This window comes from Thermobia domestica, chromosome 10, assembly GCF_964235325.1.
Source record: "Thermobia domestica chromosome 10, izTheDome1.hap1.1, whole genome shotgun sequence".
NCBI lineage: Eukaryota > Metazoa > Arthropoda > Insecta > Zygentoma > Lepismatidae > Thermobia > Thermobia domestica.
Window position 1 is genome coordinate 50,468,886 of NC_137463.1, and position 23,768 is coordinate 50,492,653.

The 23,768-nt window shown below is 35.1% G+C and overlaps 1 protein-coding gene across 2 annotated transcripts in view; it reads left to right on the forward strand.

The window, feature by feature from the left end:
* Positions 1-23,768, forward strand: part of LOC145662478 (uncharacterized) — an 846,748-nt gene that overhangs the window by 504,131 nt on the left and 318,849 nt on the right. The window lies entirely within an intron of this gene.

Below are 23,768 nucleotides of genomic sequence, written 5' to 3' on the forward strand. Positions count from 1 at the left end.
CGAAAACTATCGGGGTACAAACAAAACTTTTTTCGGTGCAAACGGTACGAACGGTTTGCTTTCGAATGGTGCATTTCAATTTTTTGTTCTGTAATATGAGCAGGGGCTATCTTGGCGCCAAGATAGCCCCCGCCCCAAATATCATCCTCTGTTTCTCGAAAACTATCAGGGTACAAACAAAACTTTTTTCGGTACAAACGGTACAAACGATTTGCTTTCGAATTGTGCATTTCAATTTTTTGTGCTGTGATACGGGGGGACTATCTTGGCACCAAGGTAGTCCCCTCAGTTGACCTCTCAAGTAACCTTATAAGGAAAATGGTATAAACGAAAATATTTTCGGTACAAACGGTACAAACGTAGTACAAACGAATGACCTACTCATTGTTTCAATTTTTTAAAGTGGGGGAAGGGCAAATCTTGCCATACGTGAGATATGATGAAAGTAAATGTATGTAAAAGAAAAAAAAGAAGAACGAAAGATATTAAGAATAACGCTACTACAACAATTTTCACAGTGCGCAAACCTGAGTACAGTTTTTGCTGTTTGGGAGCTGAAAACATGGAGTGAAAGTTACATGAACGTTTTTGTATCGAGGCATTGTTCACGGATCGAGTCAAAATTTGTTCGCAAATTTGTTTTCGTGGGCCAATATGTTCATGACTCTTGGTAAAACTATATAAATATATAACACTATCTAAGTATCCCATTTTTGATAATTCGCCACTCTTTTGTGCACGGAATAGATGGATTAGACAAAATGCACTGTGCCTAAGAATTTATATGAAAACATCCGGGGAAATAGAAGAAACAAGTGAGCAAAACTACCTTCTTTTATTAACTTTTTCCATTCAAATGAACCCAGAAGTACTTGCCAAGTACCTAAAGATGACAAAATTTGGTATTAATTATTAAGGTCCTACGAAAACTATCCCTAATAATTCACAATTGCTACAGGTCGAAGCATCAATAAGAGTGAAATACTATATTATTAGAACACAGATTTTATCATATTCGCTCAACACACCATTATGATTACCCTCCTTCCTCAAAGAAAACACAACTATAAAATTATTCAAGCCTCAGAAACAAAATTGTAACTACACACATAGCAACTGAGATTTTTCCAATGTGTTTCTTTCGAGACATTTCAGGACGAACCTGGCCAATTCTCAGAACAACAGAAGCTGAAGGAAAACTCTAAAGTAAGAGAATCTGACTTATTACGCCTGCTGGCTGAATTGAAAATGAAATGAAATGAAATCTTTGAGTTTTACGTCCCACGGTTATGCCGGTTAGGCTAAAGGAAACGGTGATGATGAGAGATGAGTGAAATGGTGGAATGAAGAAAGTGGGAGGAAACGGAAGAACCCCGAGAAAACCCACGAGCACGGGTGGCTGAATTGAATCCGGCAGTACTTGAAGCGAGAACACTTAGTGTTCATCTGCACCTCATTTTTAAGTTAGACATGCTTACCATATCGAAATAAGATGGGACCTTCTTCAGAGAGGAATCACTGAAAGTATGTATGCTACAGAAGTACTTCCGCTTTTTTGTCTTGAATTTTAGCGATAAAATGAGTGTAGCAGATGTAGAACACCAGCTAAGTATGAAATGAGAAACTATTTTTACTCTCCCTCGGGGAATGGAACCAATGGTGCATTCGCTACTTACTAAATCAGCGGGGATGCCACTCACTGGAATCCGATAAGTGACTATGAACGGACACCATAACACTTCTGATCTGCGAGTTAAGTTTCTAAAATTTTTTGTGTATACAGTTTAAGTTCCAAAATTATGCTTTATTTATTTTGTAAAATACCTTCATGCTCCTCCCTTTAGTTTAGTGGGTAGAACTTGGCTCTATTCCCAGCTTAATCCCAGGCTCGATTCCCAGAGTGAAAGCATGTGACCAAATTATTATGCTTCGGATTCTACTTAAAAACTCTGTCTCAGGGGTAGAGCGTTCTTCTCTGGCGCATGATGACCTTGGTTCGATTCCAGCTCGCGCCAAGTGAGTTTTGTGGTGGACAAACACCGTGTGTGTGTTATTTCGGGGTTCTCCCGTTTTCTTCCACTCTTTTCATTCTACTTTTTCATCCATTTCTCATCACCATCGTCTCCTTTAGCCTAGCCAGACTAACCGTGGGACGTAACACTTAATTTTTTTTAAAACTGAAGAGTTACGCCCATAGCCATAACGTATAGGGCTCACATAGCTCAATGCTGAAAAGGAACGTCAAAACTTCAATATGTAAAAAAAAAAATAAAATAAATAAATAAACTTAGCATTTCACAAAAAGTGGTTAAAGTACAAGAAAGATTAGAAACCCAATAAAAATGCCAGTGGTATGTGTGTCTTATGAAATTACAAAAGCTTTATTGTAAATTTTATTACGAATTTAACGAAATTTCTGTATAAAGCTTGTTCTGGGTATTCAGTGACACGCTATAGAGAAATTCCGCGACACATACTCTCTAGTATATTCTGTGTGCGTCGTATATCACTGATTCGATTTCTGTGCATTGAACGAGAACAGAAAACCCGAAAAAGGATTGGAAACTCTCGGAAAAGAAAAAAAAGAAAAAGAGGAAAATTGGAGTGTATTGGGTTTGCCCGGATGCAGAAAAAGGAGGTACCAGAAGGAAAAAAAAGGAGAAGAAAGAAAGAAAAAAAACAAGAAGAAGCGCAGCCGCGAACTTAGAAGATTTTGCTTTGCGTTTGTTGAATTTTTGGTCCATTTTTCTAACTGAACTGGCCGGTCTCGTAGTGTATTTCTTCGCAAACAAATAAAATGATAAAAGAAAACGAAGAGAGAAACTCAGTTGAAGAGAGAATCAAAACCATGACAATGAAGAGAGAATAAGAAAAGAAAAGATATACGACAAAGAGAGAGAGAGAGAGAGAGAGAGAGAGAGAAGAAAAGAAAGAATAAGTATAAGGAATCAAGAAAAAAGAAAAACAACAAAGCTCTCAAATGAAAAGAAAATAACCAAGATTTTCTGCGAGGCAGACCGTGTCTTAAAGTAGTTTTTCGCGCAATTGGATGTAGCAAAAGAAAATATATGAGTCGGAAAGATAAACGAAGCTACAGTACTTCACAATAGCGTACTCACGACTACGGTGAACTTAGAATTTTAAAGGTAGAAAACGTATAGACTAGCATTGTATCTTTTCTATTCAAGTGTACGGGGCTACGGTTGCTCAGTGGTAGAGGGATTACCTAAGGTACGTGGGAACCCTGGTTTGATTCCTGGCTAAGTATAATTGTGGGGGACAACATCATGTGTGGAGATTTTCTCGGTGTATCCCCGTTTCCTCCTTCTTTCTTTAGTCCATCAATTTTTCCATCAGCATCATTCTCTTGTTTTAATCATCGTCTCCCTTAGCCTAAAATGGCTTAATTGTTAAACTTAAAGATTTAATTTCATCATTTTAAATTTTTCAGTTCATCCATCATCGTTCATTTCCCTTCATCATCTACCTCCCTTAGCCTAAGGGGTATAATTATGGGACTTTTAATTTGAAATATTTCATTTTTCAGTCCTGTTCAAGTATGCAGTTTTCATACTATATTATCTTGACTGAGATGCTGATCCCTTTTAGGTGTGGCACAGTCTTACAAACTCTCATTTGATTAGCTTGCTTCCACAATTGTTGCTGAAACTATATCTGCCTTTTTCAGTTTACAACTCACTTTACATAGCTAAGCAGTGCGATCATTAACCGTCGCGGTGGGTTAGTGGTAGAGCGTTCACCTCTGGTGCATGTTTTCTTTGGTTCCATCCCAGCTCGCGCCAAGTAAGCTTTGTAGTGAACAAACACCGTGTGTGCGGGTTTTCTCGGTGTTCTCCTGTTTCACTATTTCATTCATTTTTCATCATCGTCTCCTTTATCCTAGCCGGTATATCTTTGGTGCATAAGACTTAAAAGATCTTACCGTAAATCTTTTCATAGCTATAAATGTTGAACTTTTTAAAAGAAAATGTAAGTGTAACTTCGTAAATTACTGCAATACTTATTCTTATTTTGTATATGTACATACTGTTTACTAATACATCATTATGTTATAAGTTCTAGTGCGTCATTGATAAGACAATATACGAATTTCCGTCAGGAGAACGCAAGAAGTAATGCATGCAATCTGCTATTTATCACCGAGTGGTTTTAAGTATATGGTACACTGGAAAATGAACAATATTTTCAATCAGAATAAAGCAATAATTTTTGATAATAAACAACGTGCTTTCTTAATACCATCAACATTTGTTTCTCCCCCGATTTTTTGTCTTGAAACTTAAACATGAGATTCTACCTTCAGGCATCACAAATTGTTTGGCTTTGATATGAATTATTGATCGATGTTCATTATGTCTCTCCTTTGAATACTATTGTACTTGAACACAATTTAGAGTTGAATAGTTAGTTATAGTTTTACGCTACATATCGGAAATTCCATGTCCTAAGCAGAACCTTAACAAACAGTCCAACGCATCAGGGTCCTCGGACGAATAGGCCGCGCACGCGCAGTTTGAACTTCATATTACTTATTGCTGAATATTTAAATTATCATGCTAATCATTTTGTCTGAGTAATATTTGTACATTAATCTTATAAAATTTCAGATTAGTAGCAAACTTGTATTGGTCCTCCATTGTTAAAATTCAAGTTATGTTCAAAAGTAAAAAAAAATCAAATTATTATAAAACAGCTTCGATTGTATAAAACGCACAATATTTTGCAGATAGCCAGTTCACGCTTTGAGCGAAGAGTTGTAATACAGTTACTGAAGCTACAATGAAACTGATCATCAATATATCATTTTGAGGTTGAGTTTTGAGGTTGAGCGTCTCGTTCAGCAGCGACTATATCTGAAATGTGGGCCCAAAAGCTTAACGTGGGATCCGAACCACATTTGTTAAAACCGGATCTGCAGCACCAAAGACGCGTAAGCTAATCATAAAGACACCTCATATATCATTTTGGTAAGTACAAACCTTATAAGTAATATGTAATTGATAAAGTCGAAAGATACCCGTTCGTTACAGGGAGAGAACTTTGAAAAAATATTAAATGAAGGGAAAAAAATCTCAATTTGGTAGGAGCTTGTGAAGTTAGATGCGAAGATAATGAGTTGTTGAATAACGAAGGATATAAGATGTTAGAAAATAGAGCTGTGAAGAATATGGAATGAAAATAAGTGTTAGGAAGACAAAATCCATGGTGATTGGAACGAAGGGGTCGGTGTCAAATATACAAGTAGGAGGGGAGAAAATAGAACAGGTGACTAGTTTTCGATACCTAGGTAGTATTATTAGTAATAATATGAAATGTGAACGTGAAAGAAAAGCAAGGATAGGAATAGCGAAAGAAGCCTTTACAAGGAAGAAAATTCTATTTTGTGGGACGTGAATAAACAGTTGAGAAAAAGACTTATAAAGTGCTTCGTGTGAAGTATTGTACTGTATAGGCCAGAAACATGAGCATTGCAAAAAATGATGAAAAACTACTGGAAGCTTTCGAAACGTAAGTGTGAAGAAAAATGGAGAAAATTAGCTGGGTCGACCGGAAAACGAATGAGAGGGTGTTAAAATGATGGGGAAAAAGAACAATTTTAAATATTACTAAGAAGAGGAAGAGAAACTGATGGGACATTGGCTAAGAAGAACTGCATTATGTGAGACGTGCTAGAGGGTATAGTGGCAGAAAAAAGAGAGAGAGTGCGAAAGAGAGTACACTTAATGGAAGATATCAAAACAGAAAAATCATACGTGAAGACGAAGAAGTTAGCTTAAATACCGTGCAGTGTGGAAGCATCTCAGTTGAAGTGGCGTGCCAATAATGGCAGAATATCTATGTTGATGATGATGATACCCATTCGTGGACCCAGAAGGAGAATGTCAGCCATAACTACATAAGAGGTCCCGAGAAGGCCCATAGAACCAATTAGGGGAACTATAAATCAATTCATTGGGGACATTATTATGATTTCTCCGAAGGGTCTAACTTTAGCTGTTATGCCCTAGTACAAATTCTCTTCTACCGTAGGGTAGTCGCCAAAACCTTCTGGTAGTCGCCAAAACCTTCTTGCATCGGGGTCTCGAAAAGATTTGTTACGTCATTGTACTGTCTTCCTCTTTGTATTATAATGAAGAGAAGCATGGGGTACAAAGTGTCATATTCATTGTCATTGGTGGCGTGATTATCCAATAGCAACATTTATCTATGTTTGTGGAATGGAAATCGTTCTTCTTGAAAACTATGCATGATAATTGACACACTCAAACGCCATTTTGTACAGCTCGATGCGATGTATTATTTATTCTTGGGTAGTTATTTTTTAACGCTATAAACGCTATAGAAATAATAAAGCATCATACACAAGCATTTACTCAACTACAGAAGTATAAACTGTAAAAATATGAAAGGTTATAGATTATGTATAAAGATTAGATTACATCATATAAATAAAACACAGCGTATCTATATTACGTACGTATGTCGTTTCATATTGCAAAGGATGAACAAGACGCAACTTCTGCAAATATGTTTATACGTACCAATGCTTATGCATTTCAGGATTTATTACATAACTGTTAATCAGTGTAAGTCCTTTAATTACACTATTTAATTTTCCATCCGTCCAGTCTTTGTTGTATTTACAGCACTATAAACTGTTACCTCGCTAGTTCGTTGTAAATGACACACATGCTACACTGAAAAAAATCCGTTCTCCGGACAGCGGTATATTGCTAATACACGGAATCCTCTTGCTTAGTACAGAAATCAGTATGGAGCATACGTTATCCATATGTCACATACGCACTGCCCTTAGATGTTACATCATGCTGTTGCACGATGTCTGACATCTAACAGTTTTCCGTATATCATATGCATATACTTATGTTACCTTCGTCAGCTATATGTTACATAGGTCCATTTGTATGTGATATCCTGATCGCCTATATTGTTTCATAGGAAAGTAAGTATAGATGGAACACTTATACGGAAAGTATTATAAAACATGCGTTTTCTGTTATACGTCTGTTGTATGTTGTCGAAAAACTACAGAAATTACGCATGTAACCTACCTTTTTAAGTACGCCACCTACAATTTTTCCCTCAGTGTACGTTTTGCCCTCATCCTTTAAGCCGTCTGCCCACAGACAACGACAACATACAGTACAGCTATCATTTCAAACTTGATGTTCGTGACCTTCCAGCTTCCTATTGCTGACATTCTCTTTAAAACACATAAACAGGCAAGAAAAAGACTAAGAACCTAATGTGTTATTAAAAGCATTGGTGGCAGGCGAAGAAAAAGATGTTGCAGATCTGTGATTTCTTTGTCAACTCTTCTCAACTGAGTTCTCCTGCCTTGTTCCTTATCTTCTTTCATTTACCTATTTTAGTTACTGCTCCTATTTTAGTTACTGCTCCGAAGAAAAAAAACGAGTATTAACCATCATATATCGACCTATTTGTAATGGTAGACCGTCTTATATCCTTCGGTACCCCCTGCCTTTCGTTAATATGTTTTATCTTGTAAAAGTACGTAACTACGGTCATTTGGATTTCTGTTTTCCGATTTCTACTGTACTGCTGAGTACATCTATCTATATTTTGGAAGGTTTCTCATACTCACAAAACGATCAGACGGGTGATACTAAACTCTTGGACCAAACTTTGTTCTTTCTCGTTTATTTGCCTAGAGGGTCACTGTAGAGTGGTAGAGCGCTCACCTGCTGTATGGAGTCCCTGATTCGATCCCCAACTAAGCAAGTTTGTGGTGCACAACACTGTGTCCATGGGTTTTCCCGGGTACTCCCTCTCATATTCTCCTTCGACTAACTTGTTCATCACCATTTCCTAGTCTTATAATCATGGGGGCGCGGTGGCTCAGTGGTAGAGCGTTCACCTCCGGTGCTTGGGGTCCTTGGTTCGATTCCAGCTCGCGCCCTGTGGACTTTGTGGTGGACAAACCCCATGCTCGTGGGTTTTCCCGTTTCCTCCCACTTTATTCATTCCACCATTTCACTCATCTCTCATCATCACCGTCTCCTTTAGCCTAACCGGCATCACCGTGGGACGTAAAACTTAAAGATTTCATTTCATTCTTTTTGTCTTAATCATCCGTCTCCCTTAGCATAAAGGGCATATTCGTGGAATGTTAAACTGACATTTTTTGGGTTATTTGCTGTCCGTCTCCCTTGTAGCGGCTAGTGCAAGTGCCTTTTTAGCAACTTGTCAAGCATTCAATTCCCGGTGTGAGAATTTAGAAATTTAAGCTCATTACGGTGATTTGAATTCTACCTTAAACAGCAGATTTTCGTCTTATATAGCCTCGATTGCAACGGAACGCAAAATTGCAATCAACCAACCAATTATTTATTTGTTTGCCGTTTTATAAAGCCATATAGAGGTTCCCTGCACACCAGGAAACCAACTGAACTATTGCAACAACATTTTCTTTGAAGACTTTTAATTTGATATCTACTCTTACGTCTAAGACTTACACGCTTTTACGTTGCACATGTTCGCAACTTGGTTCCTCTTCTAGTCCTGTTAAGAGTGTTCCGTCTGGTTTTCGGACATATTAAAAATCATAATGCCTAATAACGCTGCATATTGTTTTGGCTTCAAATGCTGTTCCTCATTACATCTTGACTGTATTTTCTTCCTTAAGATATTCCATCATGATCTAGACAAGGTGGATGTGTTGATAGTGCCGGTGATTAGGATTCTAACTTAAACTGTTTGTCTACGTAAGATATAGCCTTGATGTTGCAAAGGGGCGCTAAATTGCATTCAACCAACCGAATATATTTATTTGCTTGTCTTTTATAGTCATGTAGGTGTTCTCTGTAAGGTAGTGATATCTTGTAGTATACCAGAAAACCAACTTAACAATTGCAATAACATTTTTTCTTAGGAATTTTCGATTTAACATATAGTCCTAACAGTAAAAGTTCACATAATTATTTTATTTTTAAGCCGTATACTTGAACATCATCTTAACTTGATTCCCGTTCCAGTTGAAGTTAAGAACATTCCATCCGATTTTCGGTCCTAATAAACAGCATCATGCCTGTTACATTGAATGCGTATTGTTGTGATTTCAAATGTTGTTTCTGGTTATATGTTGGCTCATACCCTTTGTTCTCAAGTTTTGTATTCCAGACCACCAGATGGGTGTGTTAATTGTGTTAGTGAGTTTATGGTGACAACACTGCGTAGGTACGTATTCGTGGTGAACTGAAATTTTCTCCCAATATATTCATTTAATGAATTCTTCCTCCATTATGCATTTGGATCCGTTAAAAAAACAGTCTCCTTAAACTTCAGTGCGTAACCAAGGGCTGTGAAAATAAATACTTAAGGTTTCATTTATCTGGGGGAAGGGGAGATACAGTCGCTCAATGATAGATCGGTCATCTGTGATTTGAGGCTTTCTTACTTCGATCTTGGGTGTTGGGAGTTAGTGATTGACAAATCAGTGCTCTGGAGTGTTTTCGGGATTCTTTCATTTCGTCTGGCATTCTCATTTCACAAACTCTTTTACAAGTATCTCCCTTCATTAATCTCCCGTCTCCTTTCGCCTAAAGCATAATTGTGACACATAAAGATTTCATTTCCATTTTATATTTAATTACTATTTTTCATAGGTGTTTCTTCACATTTGTTTACTTATACCCACAAAGTCTAGTACAAAAACCATAACGGGAAATCGTATTTTGCTTGTCTTCATAAAGCTTCTGCGCCAACTTTCATTTGTACTTGTCAGTTGTGTTATGAATTTTCATTACCATCCACGATTACCCCATGTATCATACGTATTATCTACCTAGATGCTTGAATTAGGAGATCCACATGTTCTTTGTCACAGACAGAAACAATATACACATTTCATACAATAAAGTCTGATTCAATCAAGTTTGTTTTGCCTATATCCCTGTGATTTTGCTTTATACTATCCTTCCTTCCAGCTTCTGTTATTTTATATATATATAAAAAAAAGTGCTTTCATCACACTCTAGTGAAATAGAATTATATTTATCTCTATTAAATATTTGGATTTAGATATTGGTATATTATTCGGTCACTTGCCTTTATTTCAAATTTCGCATTAATTAACTGTGCAGCCGTTTCTTTGTACCTTTCATAGTTAAAACGTAATTGCAAATTCTATCAGTTTTCCCCTATGGCCTTTTATATCCAGAGCCTCCTTTTGAGCACGTCTTCCAGGGTTCGATTCCCTGTAGGGGAGCATTGAACATACTAAAGTGGTTCAGTTTGTACTCTAGGTTTCTTGCTTTTCTTCCCAACGATCCTCCAGCACTTTAAAGCACATTGTTTTAAATCTGGTCTTACTTTTAGGCAGAACAGGAATTCGTGTTGTGCCTGATTCCTGTTCTGCTTGATCTTCGCAAAAATGGATATTTAGATTTTAGGGAAATTTAATAGTAATTATTTTCTCGACAATTACAGTTGCTGTCGGGGGTCCTTAAATTTCTTATATGCATCATGCATTTGTAATTGTATTTTCAGATGGTAGTCATAGAAATTTGACATTTTCCCTTATTAGTCAGAATCTCTGTATGGTAGATTTTTACTTTCTGAGAAAGTAAGCAAATGGTTACCTGTGATTGGCTAAGAGCATAACCTCTTCACCAATCGTTGTTATGGATTTGAAGAATGTTAGAATAATGTACTAATATTTGGATATGTATCATTATTGAACCAAGATTTAGTAAAATGTGAAACTGAAATAGCCAATACCAAAAAAAGATTATTGTTTTATTACGTATTGTTTTGGAATTAGACGTGTTTAGTCCCACGAAATAAATGTTGTTTGAGATAATGTTCGAAAATACTCAACAGATTTTATTATTTTACCATTAGAGAGTAATTTGAACACTATCGTGGCTACGCAGAGTATGAACATTAGCCGTAGGAGGTACAGGTAATTCCCTGTGGGAGCTCATGTGATTCTGATTCTACGTTAAGTCTCAAATACTCTTCCTGCTTTAAAAAAAAAACAATCATTAGAGAGTACATTTTTATGGTAAAAGACTACGTATTATAACTATTAAACTCCATACAACTGAATTGAGCTATTGTACAGGGTGTTTCAAAATAACACCGACAAAGTTTCAGAGGTGATTCCTGACACCAAGATAAGACAAAAAGTATAGACGAACTGCGATTCACAAATGCTTCCTTTCGGAGTTATAAGCTGCTGAAAACATGAAAAACTGAACTTTGAAGTCCATGGCTCCAAAACTATGGGACCTACCGTACTCGGGTCAAGACTTCACTTAGGAACTAATACGTGCGCTATCCAAAAATACATGTTTCAGAATCCTGCGGTACTCACGTAGGAATTTTTGCAAAGGGAGTTTGGCTATGGGCGTATGACTTGAAATACTCACCAACTACCTCCATAAAATTGTTGCAGAACTACAGCAGGATTCTGAAGCATGGATATTTGGATAGGGCACATATTAGTTTCTAAGTGAAGTCTTGATCCCCTTACGGTAGGTCCCATAGTTTTGGAGCTATGGACCTTTAAAGTTCAATTTTTCATGTTTTCGGCAGCCTATAACTCTGAAAGGAAGCATTTGTGCACCCAGGTTGGTCTATCGTTTTTATCTTATCTTCGTGTCAGGAATCACCTCCCAAACGTTGTCGGTGTTGTTTTGAAACACACTGTATATACAACCTTACATATATATTGTTTTTATAGATGGAAGAGGAGAAGAAGAGATGGGTAACTGAACCATTCAGGAAAAAAATGTTTTTCCATATTGATTATTTAATGTGCAACGTAATTTATTAGTTCCTATAATTCCAAGTTTTATGTTACTATAATTTTTGATGCTTCAACATTCATACGGGCAAGTATTGACTGAATTGAATTAAATTTCAAGTACATAAAAATCTCTTTTCTTTCTTATAAATTTTGCATCTCAGAGAGAGAATATTCAGGTTTTTTGAGTGAGCCGTATTATGTCCCTGACTATGTTAGTTAGTTGAACACTCGCAACTAGAAGAATTAGTTACCGCCCCTCCAAAACGTTCTCGGACTTCCGAGACTGTGATAGAGTGTTATTGTAAATTATTGCATTTTATTAAAATATTTTTCCTATTTAGAACTAACAGGAAAAAATATGAAATATATAGGCAGGTGTAGTTTATTAACCTCTTATGGGATACCTGAAAGTGAAGGGTAGAAATTATATCCAGTAGTTGTTGTATTACTCCAGGAAGCCATAAATCTATTATCTGCCTTCAGTATGTAGTGTTTTGAAAACATCCCTCTTGTATGACGAGAAAACAAACTGGAACATCTTTCCAAATCAGCTAATCTAATATACTCAATTTTATTTATGGATATATATACAATACGACAGGTTTTGTTTGTTTGTTGATGTTTAGCGCCCCTTTCCAGCATCGAAACTATATGAAACATTTACCTACAGTTTACAGTGAAATCCGAATCACTGCAATGCGTTAACATTTCGATATTTTCCAGTATATAATGCTGTTATATTCTGACCGGGAATCGACTTCGCGACCACATGCATTGAGGGCAGACGCGCTAGACAGGAGACCAGCAGGAAGGTTTTACAATACGACACGGATATGCTGCACTTCAAGGGAGAAATTCTATGAACGCTTTGTACCATTTACGAATCTGATAAAATATAACTTTTTGCTTCATGTAGCACGGTTGACACTATCATTTAAAGTTTGCATTAAATTACTTATGAATACAATATGAAAATAATATAGTAAATAACTATGATAGTTAAAAAAAGTGCTAAGGTAATATACTCTCACTTAAGTGATGTAGTTAGTCTCACGTTTCTAACCTAATATTAGAAATAAAATTAAATAATGCTCTTCATAGATAAAAATAGTTCCGATGAGGATACATTATATGTTTTATAATGGAGTGCTTTAAGTAAAGTAAGTCCTTAAAGTAAGTAATGGAGTGATTTAAAATTAAATTTAAAGAAATATAACTTATTGTTATATCTAATGAATTTTTTCCATATACATTATCTTACTTATATTTACAAATTCTTTTCATAGCCCTCTTAAATGTATTCCTATTTTATGCAGAAAACTACAATTAAGTGCAAGGACAGAAGCTTGAACTGGGTGGATCAGTGGTAGAGTGCTCCCTTCTGACACGTGTGGTCCCTGGTTGGTTGATGATTGATTTTGAGTTTAACGTCCCGTTCAGTAGTGAGGCTATATGAGACGTGGACCTACTGATTAACGTGGAATACGAACCACATTTGCTTCCGCCGGGAATCAAACGGATCTCCCACGCCAAAGGCTCGTACGCTAACCGCTTAGCCTTGTATCAGTACTAGTCCCTGGTTGGATTCCAGGGCGAAATAACTTTCTTGTGAACAAACACCGTGTGCGAGGGTTTTCTCGGGATTCTTATGTTCCCCTTCACTTTTGACCGTACCCATGATTCTACCATGATCATCGAGCTCATCATAACCGTTTACTTAGCCTCGGTAGATGATGGTGGGACGTTAAACTGAAAAAAGACGAAAAGGACTGATGCTTTGTATATAGTGAACAAACATCGGCGAAGTTGTAGAAGTCCAGCAAACATCGTGTTCTATTAAACTAATAGTGCTCTATAAGTGCTAATTCAATTTGAGAGACAGGGAAATGATATATGAAAGCAAATTTACTGCAACTGTTGGAGAAATAATTACTTTTAAAATTTTCATATATATATATATATATATATATATATATATATATATATATATATATATATATATATATATATATATACAGTATATATACCACTTACTGCTAGTTTGTATATATACTAATTACTTGCATGTGTTAGGAGAACAGGAAGTCACCGTACTCTATACTGTATATCTACAGCTGATGTAATTTCGACTCAGTGAGAAGGGATACTAATCTTTTAATAAACTAACAAAATCGTACCCCCTTCATACAGAGACAGATTTAAGGTGACACACTCCAGGCTATAAGTCTTTAATGGAGTTTAATTACACTGCATGAATTAGCACTTATTGCACTTGATCACTTCATTGTAAATTCTAATAGGGAAATTATATACAGACATGTACTTTTCCTTTGACCATTACATGTTTCCCAACTATTTGTATAATTCACGTTATTTTTTATGTATAGTATCGCCGTACATTTTGGGCACTACATTATACAAAAGTCACTTCATGAAAGTGATTATATCCTTATGTCTTTATCCCTATATATATATATATATGAAACGAGTCCACATCAAAGAAGCACGAAATTAATTCCTTTTCCTATCCATGTTATTACTACATGTGACGAGGCTTTATCAAATCTTCCTTGAATGAAGTTGATAGAATACGCTATAGATATTAACTGGGGTCGCATTAACGAAGTATTTACTTTATAAATACATTGTTCCACTCATTCTCTCGTCGCCATTGATGGTTCTATATTTAATGCACGCGCAGAGAAAGTAAAAGACAAGAGAATTGAGAAGGACGCTGGAATTCCTCCCCTGAGCTTTCAGTTCGTGGAATTAGTTGAGATCGATTCATTAGTCGAGTGCATCAACGTAAATCAACTCGATGGAAGGCAACGCTGTGAATAATGGATGAATCGATGAATAATTGAATCAATCAGCGATTGAGAGAAAAGACAAGAACGCCAATGAGACCTAAAATTCCCCAAACAACCACGGAAGACAACGTCATCTAACGTCATTGATAAATTATTAGTGTAGTCTTCTTCCCCTCACAAGAGTGTCATACACTTAGAAAAAGGAAAATATTAGTTGTAAAGCGTCCACATTATTCCTCTATACAGAGTGTTCGGGTGAGTTTGTGCTAAATTAAGGATATGGCAGAGTAAAATGAAAATACCTGCTTGTTTATAAATCGAAACCCGCAAACACATCTATACTGCAATAGTACGTACGCACAATTCAATTAAGCTGCCACTAAGCAATAGTTTGTATTACAATTGAAATTTAACCATGACGCCTAGTACACCCGGCAACCCACACTACGCAACTAATTTATTGGTTGCCTGACACAAGGGGAACTTCAACTAGCTATGTATGATGCATAATCTGCTCGAATAGTATTACGCGTACATGCACTTGTAAGTAAAATTTTGTGTAAATAGAACGAAATTAATGGATACAAATAACCAAAGGTACTATCTTCCTAACTGTCTTATTTTACATTTAGATTTAGTACACCTTGTCTTGCAACCTGTAGCTCTCCAACGAGCCGTTAGCAGACATGGAAGATACAAATGGAATGGGTACATCAGAAAAATATCTATTTGAAAACGGCAGGCATTTATCTAAGTTTGATATAAATAAACCCAAACGTAATGCATAAAGTATTTAATGTTATATATAGCATTTCAAACATTATCAGACTCTATATATGACATTAAATATAGATTCGCCATTCTTTTTCCCTACGATTTATGAAATAACAATGTAAAGGTCATATTTAAAATGACTCGAAAAGACAGTTAACTAGATTTTATAGCAGTATACGTATTTGAATCTTTAAAAGAAATCTGTGGTAATCATAATCTTTGTTATTAATTTTAAATAATTTATTTATATGTTTTTCGACTATATGAGGTGAAGAAGGAACGTTTCCTTGAGAAATTTGTCGGTAGAAAACAAAGGGCTTGACGGGACAAAGTTATTATGAAAGGAAGCTTGTCATGGACTATAAACGTGTTTCTTTGTATCCAAAATTTCCAATTGAATCATATAAGAGAAAGGAGCATACACATTTAAAAGAAATGTTAAAACATGACCGTGCTTCAAGGTCTCAGATTCTCTTCAAGATTTTTTCATATATAAATATAAATGCAATTATTCTAAATTAATGTTTTCCGATTTTATGGATAAGAAATGGGCCGGGGAGAATTTTTTGAAAAATTTGAATTTGGCACCAATTTCACTTTCTGACACAGCATCATGGAACTAAAATTACCATAACTTCCTGATTTTTCAAATTATTGGGCTCATCCAGGTGTCAAATGAAAGCTTTATATTTGCTCTTTCAGTAGATCCTAAGAAACCTTAAACAGGGCTATACTGTCAAACATAAATGGGCATACAAAACAATTTTTTTTTTTTTTTTTTTTTTACAAATTATGCCATTGCTCGAAAGTTACAACTATGATACTTTTGAAACATTTTTACCTTAATACGTACACTCATGTTGAAAATGATTGTCGCATATCTATAACTGTCTTCTTGTAACAATATAATTTGATAGTGACTTTGCAGGGTGTTTAATACTGATACTATGTGTATAATCGGGAAATGTATATTTGTGGTAAATTTCGTAGGAAAAGAATTATAAATACGAAAATTCGAATGAGTAATACAAAATGTTGCTAAATGGACAAGAACATTTTATTTTCATTTTATTGTTCTTATTTACTGCTCTTTTGACATGAAAATTTCCACATACATGTCTTTGCCGATTATACACATCCTACATTATTAGAAATATCGAGCGAATTCGTTATCAAATTATATTCCTACAACTACATATTTATAGACATACGACAATAATTTTGAACACGATGGTGAAAAATTAAAAGGGTGTTTTTGTATTTTTGTAATTATTATTGTTTGTGTTTTACATGTATGAAAATATACAGTTTTAAGGTTCGTTACAAATTGTGTCATTGCTCGTAAATTAAAACTATACAACTTTTGATACTTCTTTTTGTAGAATCATTTTAGCACATACATGATATGGTAAAAAAAAGGGTGCTATTTTGCAATTATTATTATAATTATTATTATTTTTATTATTATTATTATTATTATTATTATTATTATTATTATTATTATTATTATTATTATTATTATTATTATTATTATTATTATTATTATTATTTTAAATGTACAGAAATATACAGTTTTAGTGTTATTAACAGACTATGCCTTTCCTCTGAATTAGTGATGGCCAATTGGAAATTTTTACTTTCAGGATTTCGGAAAGTAAAATTGGAAAAATTTCGAAATTCGGAAAAATTCCGATTTTGGAAAAAGTTCGGAATTTTACCGAAATCCGGAAAGTGAAATTTCCGATTCTGGAAAATAAATTTTCTGAATTCGGATTCCGGAAAATTTTTGTGGTCATCCCTACTCTGAAGTGACAACTGTCACTCTTTAAAACCTTTTCAAATAAATCCTTCTTAGTAAATATTAAGTATGATTAAAAATAAAACTGGTGGTAAGTGTAGTTTTGGTATTACCATAATATTTTTTGGCACTTTACTATGACTTTCTTTAGTTCTCAATTGTATATACAATTGCTTACAACTATCAATATTTGTGACTTTTTATAGGATTAGTTTGCATTTACTTGGTATGGTTAAATAACAAGAAAGGCCTTTCTCGTAATACGAATAATTTTGTAGTTTTGTGAATGGAAAATATAGGCCTAGCAATGTAAGGGGTTGAGTGATTGTTACAAAACGTTTCAACAAAATAAGAAATAATAGACTAATGTACATAAATGAAAACAATAAACATACATACTGGTAATACTTCTCAGAATTACATATATTTACATACAAAATTATGTGTCCTATACTTCACAGCTCATTGCTCTCACTGACGATATGATGTCTTTTTTTTTAAAATTTTGCTTTCAATTGCGTAAGTTCGCGCTGATTGGCTTGTAAGAGGTGGAACAGGAATTTCCCAGATGATATTTTTAAAAGGTACCCTCAAAAGGCTTCATTTTCTGACCAGTAGAATGTAGAAGATCCAGAGCGATTCATGACTTGCACTCTGACGTACAAAAATAATAATTACAAAAATACCAAAAGCACCCTTTTTATATTTTAACCAAATCATATATGTGCTAAAATGATTCTATAAAAAAAGTTTCAAAAAGTTCATAGTTATAATTTATGACACAATTTGTAACAAAACTTAAAACTGGATATTTCCGTACATGTAAAAGATAATAATAATAATAATAATAATAATAATAATAATAATAATAATAATAATAATAATAATAATAATAATAATAATAATAATAATAACAAAAATGCAAAGAACACCCTTTTCAATTTTTTCACCATACCATGTACGTGTTAGGAAGAATGTACAAAAGACGTTTCAAACGTTTCATAGTTGTAACTTTTGAGCAATGGCACAATTTGTAAAATCTTCTGAAAGTGCAAAAATTAAGCTTTCATTTGAGCCTAATAAGTTGAAAAATAAGGAAGTCATGGTAATTTTAGTTCCATGATGCTCAGTGAAGGAAAGTGAAATTGTGTGCCAAATTCACATCTTTTAAAAAAATCTCCCTGCCCATTTTTATCCAAACAATCAGAAAAAATCGATTTAATATAATTTCATTGGTATTTACCCGGTATATATGAAAAAATTTTGAAGAGAATCTGAGACATTGAAGCACTTGCTCTAGGTGAGTTGACATGGAATGATTCATGTGTAATGTAGGGGTAGCTTTTGCTATCAGAGAAGTAGCTTATATCACAAAGTTTCAACTGAGATGCGTATTACGTTGGAGTACGTTTTGCAATAAGAGAAATATCTTATATCTGTAATTTCCAACCGACTTATGTATGATGTCGAAGTGAAATTAACGCAGAAGTGAAAGTGAGTTTTAGTGAAATAAAAGTAGGATTTTTAATCATAAGTTTAAACTGCCATAAGTTGATTGAAACTGTACGTAATTAAATTAAGCAAAAATTGTAATCTGCACAGGTCGATCTACTATAGGATCCTAGCAATATAAAAATTGTGGTTCTGGTCTGACAGTCTTCAAGGACATCATGACCATTGTTTTGGCTGTCGAGGACGTGTTTCTACAAGAACACCTCCAGATGGTGGAAAAGGTGGAAATCATTGGGCTCGTAGCCAGTGGGTGGATAGGGCATTCAGGAGTGCTTCGTGTTGGAATACATGTAAATTTACAGCACTGTTTATTCAGTTTATTTTCGTGTAACTTGATTAGACCTTTACTGTACCCAGAGCGTAATATATACATTGTAGTTTCTGGTGCATTTACTCAATTTCCTTAATCACTGAATTTGCCTGGATTGAGTAAGCTGTAGAGATTACTGCAAGAACGAAACACACGAAGCACCTCACAATCACTATATACTGCTTGGAATGCCATGTCAGTGCTGGACAGTTATAAGAGCAGAAGCGCAATCCATCAGCTAATAGAATGTATCGGTTCCCAAACAAGATTAAATGTTCACTCTATGGGTGATTATGTATAAAATAGAATGTGTTTGTAGCACAGAAGTAACAGTAGAGTAGAGCAGAATTCAAATGCTGTTTTCTTTGGTTTTGGTTCAATTTGTCCATCTTTTCACTTTTTCCAGTTTCTCGAAAGTGTCAAATGCTCAACACAGAGTTCCTCTGTAACAATTCATGCCATTTTCCACGAATCTGCTTCGCTAATCACCTTCAATCCGTAGTTGCTAACAACAGAACGAGGCCTATGACCTTTCTTATCTTCTAAACATGAGACTCTACTAAAGAATTTTCGGAACGATGGTGCATTGTATATACACTGTTTTAATTTACCCCTCTCCTTCATTAATGTTTTAAACTGTTTGTTCCTCTGCAACCGAGATTAAAGATTTTGACAAAATTTTGTTTTGACATTCAATTGTCTCAGACCTGAAACTAGGTGAAAGCACAGAGATATATTCTATAATGTATTATACCATGCAGAACATAAGCTTTCGAATGATGATAACAAGGTATGTATACAACATGTTTTCGCAGCCAGAGTGTGAAAGACAAACCACTTTAATTCCTGTAGTAAATTTGTGCAATCTAACCCAGTAGGATGCAGCAATATCCTATTAGTTATGCAGTGCATAAGAAAAATAAATTCTCGGAAGCTTCAAGGAAAATGATTACAATGCGGGATTGCCGCGCGAGTCATGCTGGATTTATTCAGAATCCACCACAGTATAACCTGAAATCAGTGTTGCTAGTAGTAGTAGTTGATTCTTGTTAAAAATTCTAAGTCTTCCCGTGGCGTACCTTAGACGGTACACACGTGTATCTCCTGAGCATTAATGGGAATTATCCTTAGAAAGTAAAAAATCCACAACACAGTATTGTGAATGGTCCATTATCTTCCCCTCCGCATCTGCGGATAGTGACACGAAGAGCTAGGTATGTTAATAATTGGTCTAGAGTTGGTCTTCCAGCTTTAATAAGTCAGATTTAATAAAGATTTAAGTTGGAAAGACAGATGGCAGATATCAAAGTACATGGCAGTGTCACTAAGAACTGTTCGATTTGTATGTGGTATCAATAATGAGAATCGCGTTGTAAAATATCAAATCTAAACATTCTCCAGGAGTAGACAATTCTATCCCGTTTAACAAAGAAGCATGAGCTGCCAACGATATTATACAGCCGCTATATCTGAAAATATGTGTCATAAAACGCTAGGCTTCTATATTGAGGTCGAATGAATATTTCAAATGCACGTATGCGTATATTGAGTGCTTATAATCATTAGTTAAACGGATGCCATCAACATTCAACAGTTTATAAGTAGTAGAAAAACCTCCTGATTAATACTTAACGAGTAGATGGTAGTTTAATAAATATTTGGGAAATTTAGACCTCAGTATTTACATACATTACAGACTAGGAAATGGTCAAATGACTCCTACTTGGAATTTGACATAACTTGGACACAATGTGGAGAAATCAACGATACTTAGTTACAAATTGTCAGGTAGAAATGAATACTTGAGGAGGAGTTATGTGAATTTAGTTTTAGCATTGAAAGTCAATGAGAAACATTTTGTTGATGAACACGCGCGCAGGATTAACCGGTCGGCAAAAATTTGGAGATCTCCTAACTACTTGAGGTATTATGGGTTACAATGCACTACCTCGTGAAAAGTTGAGACGAAGGTGTAGCCTAGGCGCTGAAACATGCTATTTGAAAAATAAAGTATTAATAGAAACCAACCCAAAATGATATTAATTCGAATTCAGAGATAGGTTTTAAACATGAATAGTAATTACTTTATGAAAAACTTATTAGTGTGTTCATGTCTTCCCTTTTAGGCAAGTTCACGAGAATAAGTGCTTGTCTCCATGATTGACAACGCACTGATACGAAAAGATCAATACTTCTAAATCTATATTCGGATACTGATAAACATAGGTTACTGGTGTATAAAGAAGTAATGATCTAATTAACATTACAATCAACTGATTGTGATTATCTAATTTCAGTCTAGTGATCGTGATTAACTATCTGCCAATAACTGACTATAAACAACTAATTATATTAAATAAGCACAGTTAGCGTTATTCAAACAACCCTACCAATAAGCAATGGCTTGTAGCTCTATATTGTGTGTCTGAATTGATCAGCTGCACTACAGTTTACTGACCAGTTAAAACTGCACGCACATTATATTTTCATTACCTGAAATTTTGTGTGCAGTCATACTTGACCGGTTTGGGTACAAAACCTCGCGGCCAGAACCTTGCGGCAACAACCTCGCGGACCAAAACCTCGCCTCCTAAAACCTCGTGGCCCAAAATTTCGCCGGGCCGAAACCTCGCCGCCCAAAACCTCGCGGGACAAAATCTCGCATGGCCAAACCCTAACCGCCCAAAACGTCACGGGCCAAAACTTCGCCAGGCCAAAACCTCGCCACCCAAAACCTCGCGGGCCAAAACCTCGGGCCCCAAAATATCGCCATACCCAAAATCTCGCCTGATCAAAACCTCGTTGTAATGATCTCGCGACACAGAATCTCGCCTGGTCTAAATTAAGCGAGACGTAGTGTCGCCTGTGAAGAGATATCGTCAGGATAACACCTCTTCACGACGATTTCTTCAATGTAGAATGTTGTATATATTACTATATGTTTATATTTAGTAATAACACATAAATTAAAATAATGACAACAAAAATTGTAATGAATGCTTTGGAAATCTATATATATATATATATATATATATATATATATATATATATATATATATATATATATATATAATTAAATGACTATGTTTGTTACATTATACCTCTTGAGCCATCTTACCGATCTCAATCAAATTTTCAACATAGATGAGGTTCGAGCCTAGGATGTCTTTTATAATTTCACTTTGTCGGCACAACAAAAGAGAAGGGGAGTTATATATATATATATATATATATATATATACACAGAGCCGTAGCTAGAGATTTCGGCGCCCCTACTCTCATCACACCAAGCTCTTCCTTCCTGTTTTTCTTTTGACTTATAAGAAAAGCAGAAGATATAGTTATACTACACTGAATTTTTATTAAGCTGCAGGCGAGATTTTGGCCCACGAGGTTTTGGCCACGCGATGTTTTGGGTTGCGAGATTTTGGCCCGGCGAGATTTTGTCCCGCGAGGTTTTGGCCGCGCGAGGTTTTGGCCCTGCGAGGTTTTGGGCGGCGAGGGTTTGTCCGTATCCCTACTTGACCATCTTCTGAGTTCTGTAAAGTTTGGTTCAATTCCCAGCAAACTCCGTCTGATCTATTCCTAAAATTTGTATTTCAAGTTTAGTATTATAAAACAATCTATCATTGGTTGACAGATTAGAAAACATCTATGAATCATATAATATCAACTTGATTATGAATCTAAGTCATGTTTAACGTTAGAGAATAATGAACAACGTATTAACACATATATATTTCGTAAAGCTTATCTGAGTCGGTAAACAGATATCACATAGGACTAATCTGAATCAGCATATCTAATTTAACTCAAATTATTTAGGAAACTTTAATAAAACACACAAAGTAACGCCCACTCATTGTAATAACATAAATACATTCTTTAATCCTAATCAGAATGTATAAATGCCACAATAGGCAGAATCTGAGAAAGTGTCAGGAAAATAAATGGTAACAATTTAGAACTAACATAAAGTATATAACAGAGTGAGATAAAAAAATAAAGAATAAAAATAACTATGATCTCTTTGACGAAAATGTACTGTGCTTTTTCCTCAGGAATATAGATGTATGGTTAAGTACAACAGATCATTCTATTCAAGATATTTACTGTATAAGGTGCTCACATTTACTTTGTCCTTCCATTGTGCTAGTGTCTACCCTCACAGTTGGATCTTGGATTAGTGAAGCATTGATCACTGGATGATGAAGGGTTAATCTTGAGGCTAAGAATATTTAGAAACCAACAACACTAGTTCATACACTTTCTCTTGATGGTCTCCTGTCATGATCGGACCGTCTGACTTGTATAGATCGTATGATATTCTGACCGTATTCTGTCCTCATTAAGTCTAATCTAAAAAAAATTACAGATGATATTCAAGGATATCTTGTCATCTCATTGATATTCTCGTGGAAGAAATTATTTGATATATCGAAAGGTTTTGAAATTAAATGAATGTCATTGTTTCATGAAAAGTATTAATGAGAGTGAGTGTAGTTGTTTGTTTGCCTAAACCAATGATGTACATATTATGTTTCAAGAAGTTATGAGGGAATACATTTATGCTATTTGAGTTTGACAATTGTCTGTTATTAGAATTGTTAAAAAAATATTATACATATTCAATATTAATCTCGCCAACGAAACAAGAAATTAGGTTTTCTTATCTTGTCTTATAAATTTTGTACGAATCTCTTCTCGTCTTGATTCTTGAAGTATTCTTTCTGGAATTCTTTTCCGTCC